The sequence below is a fragment of the Monodelphis domestica genome, chromosome 1, assembly GCF_027887165.1.
Source record: "Monodelphis domestica isolate mMonDom1 chromosome 1, mMonDom1.pri, whole genome shotgun sequence".
NCBI classification, from domain to species: Eukaryota; Metazoa; Chordata; class Mammalia; order Didelphimorphia; family Didelphidae; genus Monodelphis; species Monodelphis domestica.
In genome coordinates this window covers 744,081,857-744,089,024 of record NC_077227.1, presented here as the reverse complement: position 1 = coordinate 744,089,024, position 7,168 = coordinate 744,081,857, and the positions used below count along the sequence as shown (strand labels likewise).

At 37.2% G+C, this 7,168-nt stretch overlaps 1 long non-coding RNA gene across 1 annotated transcript; it reads left to right on the top strand.

Annotated features, from left to right (window-relative positions):
- The first annotated feature begins 290 nt into the window (after positions 1 to 290).
- Positions 291 to 6,009, top strand: LOC130453756 (uncharacterized). Its single transcript, XR_008911295.1, has 2 exons — positions 291 to 377; positions 5,754 to 6,009. It is a non-coding gene; the product is annotated as an uncharacterized LOC130453756 (long non-coding RNA).
- Positions 6,010 to 7,168: the final 1,159 nt, after the last annotated feature.

Below are 7,168 nucleotides of genomic sequence, written 5' to 3'. Positions count from 1 at the left end.
GAGAGAGTGACCATTGTGAATTTTAGATTTACTCCACCCTGCTTAGTCTTTAGAATTCTAGCAACCAGGAATGTATACACCCGCACTTAAGGATTAAATGTGGGGGAGGAAGGTCTATGACCCTCATGTGCTATCAAGTGTCAAATCAGAAACAAGTGACTGACCACCTGGTATGTCCTAAACCAAGTTTAAGTCACCATTGGTACATGTGAGACACAGGAAGTGATGTAAAGAACAGCCTTTATATTTTGTGTCACTTCCTGTGAGGGGGCCTTTTGTGGCTTTTGCAGCTTTTTGTTGCTTTGGTGATGGAGCTTGAGTTGGAGGAACTGGAAACGTGGGTCTAGGTGGGACTGCTTCCCTTAGGCAACCATGTGGTGAGTGTTAAGGCTGACTTCCCTTTACCTTGATCCTTCTGAAGGTTCCAGCCTCCAAGGAGGCCCCTCATCTTGGAGGAAGTCTCCTAGCTGGAAACCAAGTTAGATTTAATCTTCTGGGAAGGCCCGTGACTAAGAGGCCTCTGAACTCCCCCTGGCTCTGGTCAGGCCAGTATAGATCTTTACCCTTTTTCCCTCTTTCTCCTTCTTCTTAATTTCTTCCTTCTATTATAAATAAAACACCATAAAATCCCATTCTTACTTGAGTATTTCATTAGGATTTAGAATTGAAATCCCTGGAAACCTTTATATAATAATTTCAGTCTCAACCCTAATTTTACCCTTACCATCATGGATATTTTTTTTGTATCCTTTCAGTGGATTAAGTAGGTAGGTTCTATGAAGATTAAATTTAACTCTCCCCTGATTATAACAATTAAATTAACTCTCCCCTGATTGTGAAGATTAAATTGTAACCCCTGATGACTTTTAGAACACTCTACTTAAAGTTAAGTATGAAGATCTGCCAATTTTTAGATCTAATCACCAAAAGTGTAAACATCCCACTTAATAATTAAGTGGGAGTTCTGTGACTCATATGTGAGATAGGGGGTGGTGAATCAGAATTGACTGATTGCCTTCTGAGCAGTCCAAGAGCAGAGCATCAACTGTTATTGGTAGACGTAAAATTAGGGGAAGACACAGGAAATGATACAAGAGAAAATGTCTTTAAAAGGGACTGACAGCTTCCTGAAGGTTTCAATTCTTCATGCTTTTAAGTTAAGGCTAGTAAAAAGGGGCATAAGGATCTGCTGACTGGACCTGAGACCCTGTTCATTTAGACTGACACATGGTGAGTGAAAAGCAGATTCTTAACTGCTGGATATTCAGGAGAGACCTATCCTCTTGAGAAAGATTTCCTGCATCCCCAGGGCCTCAGTTACAAGGGCCAAGGTGCTTTTTGGTAAGAACTAACTCTCCCTGCCCAGGAGCTGGGAATAAATTATTTAGTGTTTAGGCTAGATATTTTACCTTATCTTCTCTGTGATTTCTTACTTCACCCTTTCTACATTTTGTAAATGAATTGTAAATAAAATCTCTTTGGAATTAATTAAATCCCTGGTAACAACACTCCAATATAATCAAGTCAAACCTTTTAAAAATAGGCCCTTTTTACCCTTACAGTTCTAATTGTTCCAAGTCAGATAAAAAGGTAAATCTCTTAAATTTTTATAGGAAAAGAATACTATAATATAACACAGAGTAATAGAAATGCCTCCAGATTTAGGAAGTGATGGAGGAAGGAAGGAAGGAAGGAAGGAAGGAAGGAAGGAAGGAAGGAAGGAAGGAAGGAAGGAAGGAAGGAAGGAAGGAAGGAAGGAAGGAAGGAAGGAAGGAGGGAAGGAAGGAAGGAGGGAAGGAAGGAAGGAAGGAAGGAAGGAAGGAAGGAAGGAAGGAAGGAAGGAATGAAGGAAGGAAGGAAGGAAAGAAGGAAGGAAGGAAGGAAGGAAGGAAGGAAGGAAGGAAGGAAGGAAGGAAGGAATGAAGGAAGGAAGGAAGGAATGAAGGAAGGAAGGAAGGACAAAGGAAAAGAAGGAAAGAAGAAGGAAAGAAGAGAAGGGAGGAAGGAAAAAGGATGGAAAGAAGGAAGGGAACAAGGGAAGAATGAGGAAAGGGAATTTATTAAGTACATAACATGTGTCAGGTACTGTACAAAGACCTGGAGACAGAAAATAAATAATCCAGACAATTCTTGCCCTCAGGAAGTTTATATTCTTATAAGAGAAGACAATACATATTGGGGAATGATATCTAGAGAAGAACAGTTTGGTCCCAGAAGTCAAAGGATGTGAATGAGTGAGATACAGAATGTACTGCAAGGACTTGATTTACAAGGAAACCGCATGCAGGAAGGAAATAGAACTTTGGCAGACAATGGGGGATGGGACTAGAACCCCCAGCTATGAAAAGCAGATGGACAATTGGAAAGGGTTTTTTTTTTCCCTTCTGAACTGAAAGGGAGAAGATCATCTCACTGAGTTTAACCTGCTATAATCCCTCATCAATCTGAAGAATTCAGATTAGCCATCGTTCCTCAAAAGTAGTGGATAGAGACTTTTTCCCTTTGGGGAAGACTAGAGACTATCCACCCAGAAGATTTTCCATTGATATCTTTAATAGCTGTATCTCCCTATATTAGTAAATTACACCAGCCTAAGTCCACAACGTCTTCAGGGACCCAGGTCCCCATACCTGAGCCCTCAAACCCTGAAGGGAATTTAGGTTGAAATAGAAAGAGACTTCTTATTTTTCCCTCTTCACTAAACCTACCAGTGCTGAATCTCCAAACAATAAATAGATCTTATAAATTACAAAAGAACTAACTATCCTATTCTTCAATGTACTAAAGGGATCAAGATAATATCCATCCAGGGAAGAAAACAGAAACCAGAGACTGAAGGGGATTTCCTCTTTACCTTTCAGCTCTGGACATTGATCTGATTTCATCTTCTCTGGGGCAGCTCTGTCAGGGAGAGTAAGTGGTGCTTCTCTTTATCTGTTCCCTCCCTCTCTGAGACCTGTCAAGCTTTGGTTCCTATTCCTCCACTAGTACAAGGAGTTATAAGTAGAATGGTAGTAATTGACCTATATTTTGCAAGAATGTTAATTTCAATCTACATTTTTGCTGCCATTTATTTTTATATATAACAATGTTATATATAACAATAGTATAATGTATATGATTTTGTAAATATATTATAAATTGTAATAAATAATTCAAAAAAAATAAATTTTCCTATTAGCTATGTCCAAAACTCTATATTTCATTCTTCTTTTTCCTTCCTCCCTTTCCTGGGAGGCAGGTAATATGATAGAGGTTATACACATATTATCATATGATACCTATTTCCCTCTTTATTTGTTGTGAAACAAGACACATATTGCTTACACTAGAGAAAAATTCATGGAGGCAATAAAGTGAAGCTTTAATCTGCATTCAGACTCTGTTCCTTCTTTGATGATGAATATTCTTTCTTATCATGAATCTCTTGAAGTTGTCCTACATGCTTTCCTTCTTGACAATATTTGTCATTCACAGGTGATCATTATATATTATTGTTGTTACCGTGTACAATGTTCTCCTGGTTCAATTCACTTCACTTTATATCACTGTATGTGTCTTATTAGATATTGGGGGGGGGTTCTCTTGTTAATAATTTCTTATGGAGTAATAGTTTTCCATTATAAATATTTGCCATGACTTGTTCAGCCATTCTCCAATGTAAGATAATTTTAACGTCGTGACTTGAAAATCTAAATTAATTGGTCACCAGGGAAAATTCCATATAATAAAATACCCAAGTCAGCTGGAAATTATGGTGATTTTAATTAATATAGAGAAAAGGAATTAAGGAGAAGAGAGAGAGGAAAGAGTTAATTTAAACTGCTCCAGCTCAGGCTGAGCCAGGCAGGAGTTAAAGGCCTTGTCCAAAGTGACCTCCCTGAACCCAAGGGAAAGGGAGTCAGTCTCAAGGAAGCTGTCTGAGGGAAATCCTCCAGGCTGAGTTCCAGTCCTGAACTGATATGAGGCTGCTCATATAGGCCTCCTTTTAAAGATCTTTTCTCTTGAGCCACCTCCCCTAAATTTTCACATCTACCAATCACAGTAGATACTTTTCTCCAGGACTGCCCATTCTTTAGTTCTCACCTTCTTTGATTAGATTTTCAACAGGACTGTTAACTCTTTAGTTCTCACCTTCTCTGGTTAGAGTGTATCTTTTGAGTTACTTCACACTTCTTTGTTAAGTTCACCTTTTGTTAGTTACTTGACTTTTTTGTGATTAATTTAACCTTTATAGTTACTTAACACTTTTTTGTTATAGATCTAAAAATAGACTTAGCTTAAAGTTCTAGCTTCACTATAAGGTATGAGTTAAGTACCTTCATTGTTCAATCAGGAGTTTACAACTATATCTTCTCCTAAAGTACTGTCTGAATAGGGTGGAATAATTTTTTAAAATTCATACTAACTAATGACCATCCATTCAGTTTCTAGCTCTTTGTCACCACAAGAAGAGCTACTACAAATATTTTAAAATATATAGTTTCTTTTCCTTTTTTCCTCAATAATTTTAGGGAATAAACCTAATAGTGCCATTACTGGATCAAAAAGTACACACAGTTTTATAACTTTGAGAATCTACATTTTGAGAAAAATTATAGCTTTATTTCAATATAATTGTTATTGTCTTCTAATCATATATATTTAACTCTATTCACTTAAAAAATTATTCTAAGAAGTTCATACATAGTCTTCACCAAACTCCAAAGGGAATCCATAATAATAAGAAAAAAATTTGAGAACCTTTGAAATGGTCTCTGTGGTTCCTCCCATCTCAGAAGCACAAGATAAATATCTTTATCAAGTTTTGTATTAAAAGTGGGTAGATAGGATCCAGATAGGTGGCTCTGTGGATTGAAATCCAGGTCTAGAGACAGGATATCCTGGGTTCAAATCTGATCTCAGACACTTCCTAGCTGTGTGACCCTAGGCAAAAACTTAACTCCCATTGCCTAGCCCTTATCACTCTTCTGTCTTGGAACCAATAGAGAATATTGACTCTAAGACAGAAGGTAATGCTTTTAATTTTAAAGAGACTTTAAAAAGAGAATTGCTGCAATCTTTAGACTATGTAGAGAAAAACACAAATGGTGGGGTCCACTTCCAACTTCCTAGCCAGTATTCAGAAGTTTGGTTTTGGCAGAAGGGAGAAAACAAGAAGAAATAGCAGCTACATATGAATCATTCATTATTCCAGGAAATCATTGTATTCTATTGTGAAGAGATGCAAGAACAGATGAGAATAACAGACATAACGAAAAGCCTCAAAACCACCTTAAGATCAACAGAAGGAGAAACTGTGAATGGTTTTCCTGGAGGAGAGGAGTCTCAAGTATGCAAAAGCATGTCAAATGGAGAGGGAATTACATCCGTTTAATTTGGCCATAAGGAACAGAATTAGACACAGTGGATAGAATCAGCAATAAGAAAAACCTAAACTAGGTTTAAGGAAAAAGATAAAACTGTGACATACATCAAAATAAAATCTCCCTCATAATTAAAAGTCTTTAGAAATAGAATTGGCTTCTCCTAATCAGAGTAGCCTCTCTCTCACTGGACAATTCCATGCAGAGGATTGGTACACCACTTGATGAGTATGCTAATGAAGGAATTCTTAAATCTAGTAGGATTTGGACCAAGTGGCTGCTGAGATTCCAGCTGAGATTGTTTAAGTGTGTGTAAATTGGGACTATACTAGTGCATAACACTTAGAACCTGGATATACATATTCATTAGTCTAATTTTTTTTACAGACTATCAACACCAGTAGAGACATTTCAGAGCTGGCATGGATCCTAGAGAATGAAAAGACCAAATATTTCATCAAGATTAGTCTTCAGAAAAGGCAACACAAAGAACCACTATAAAGGACCTCAGTAGCCTTCTAATCCTTCTCTAGCTATGTTTAATTTCATTCCTGTAATATCTAGAAATATGGACTTAAACTAACTTTTAGCCATAGTGTAACTGTCAAGAAGAATGAAAATCTTGGGCAAGCCACTTAATTGACCTCCCTGTGACTCATTTTCCTCATTTGTAAGATTAACGGAGTTGGATTTATCTCAAGTCCCTTCTATCTCAACATCTATGATCCTTTTGTCAGATATATTCTTCCATCATTTTATATTCTCTTCCACAAAACACAATTAAGTCTATGTAAAATATTTGCAAAGAAGTAAACATTGAGAATTTCAGGTGGTTCAGGGTCTGGTAAGTCAGGAGGGCCTGAGTTTGATTCTGGTCTCAGAAACTTACTAGATATGTGACCCTAGGCAAGTCACTTAATCCTACTGGTCTCAGTTTCCTCATCCATAAAATGATCTGGAGTAGAACATGGTCAACCACTCCAGTATCTTTGCCAAGAAAACTCCAAAAGGAATCACAGAAAGTAGGGCACAACAGAAACAACAATAAACATGGAGATTCAACCTACTCCTACTTTATAGGATCACAGAAAAGATTTTAGAAGTCAACTAGGTTAATCTTTTCATTCTATAGATTCTATCTATATTCTATAGATAGGGACACTGAGGCACATAGATTTAATCAGAATATGGGTATATGCGGGCATTTTCCAAGATTATGAAATTATGAAATAGTAAAAATAGGATTCAAACCCAGTTTTGCTGACCCCCTCAGATCCAGTGTTTTGGTTCACTATGTCAGAAGATCTTAATCTTGTATTCATGTGTGTGTGTGTGTGTGTGTGTGAGAGAGAGAGAGAGAGAGAGAGAGAGAGAGAGAGAGAGAGAGAGAGAGAGAGAGAGAGAGAAAGTGACAGAGACAGAGAGAGACAAAGAGACAGAGACAGAGACAGACAGACAGATAGAGATAGAGAGAAAGAAAGAGACAGAGACAGAAAGAGAGAGACAAAGACAGAAATGAACCCCTTTGCCATTCTGGTGAAGTTTACCAATCCCTTCTTATATTCTTTTAAATGTGTAAGTTAAATATTTTGGATTACAAAGGAAACCAATCATGTTAAAATAATTACCAACACACACATACATATTAAAGTTAATGTACCCCCTTAAACACCTCAAACAGCATTCCTTGTTGCTTCCTATTCATAGCTAGAAAAGACACTTTATCTGCACTCTTAGTCGGGTTTTGTTACATTTAGTTTTGAAGAAATGACACAGGACGATTTTTCTTTTCCCAAAGACTG